Source organism: Eimeria mitis, genomic scaffold (genome assembly GCF_000499745.2).
Source record: "Eimeria mitis Houghton genomic scaffold, Emh_scaff2458, whole genome shotgun sequence".
Classification (NCBI taxonomy): domain Eukaryota; phylum Apicomplexa; class Conoidasida; order Eucoccidiorida; family Eimeriidae; genus Eimeria; species Eimeria mitis.
The window spans coordinates 1,587-2,420 of NW_013570795.1; positions in this window are offsets into that span (position 1 = coordinate 1,587).

Here is an 834-nt window from a genome sequence, read left to right on the forward strand (position 1 = left end):
GTAAATACACCGCTGCTTCCTCCTCTCCTACTGCTGGTGATAATAAGAACTTATAGATGCATGCAGCATCAGGAATTTATTAAATGAATTGAAGTATACACACGAAAAGAGTTGACATCTACGCTGTGTTTCTCCTGCTGATAAAGGAGGTGGTAGAGCCGCGATGCATGCATTCAATAGAAAACTGCAGGAATATATGAAAACTAGGAATACAGGAAAAAGAGGAAAATATTTTCAAAAAGAATATCAACAGAGGTTAACACGGAAGCGGTGGTGCCAGCCACCGTCTGTCGATGCGGTGTATAGAGAGATGCTCTTGCAGCTTTTGTTGCTTTCTCTGTTCTTTTGGATTGAAGAAATGAGAAAGTTTAAGATATTTAAACACAAGAAGATGAAGAAATAAATGATTATATTGCGGGAATCCTCATTTCCTCTAACAGCCGCTCAACGATTCAATGTCTACGACAGTCGATACACTCCGCAGGGAAGCCAAGTGGAAAGCTGAAATATTTTCGGATGAATGAAGTAAAATATGCATAAAAATAAAGGAAAAGTGGAAATAAAGAGAAAATATTCATAAAAAATGCACAAGCCGCCACCAATCATCGACGCACAGCAGCTCCGCCCGGGCACCTGCATGTACACCTGAAACCACGACACACCGGTGCCTCCGATCCTCCTATATAAAAGATGAAATTTCATGGAATTTCAAAAACTTTAAATAATAATTAACATTTTAAACATGAAAATTAAACCAAAATTCATCGGGATAGTTATAAGTTGCTGCATATTGACCATCGATACCGGGTGTATGCATGGCCGCCTCAACGCCGT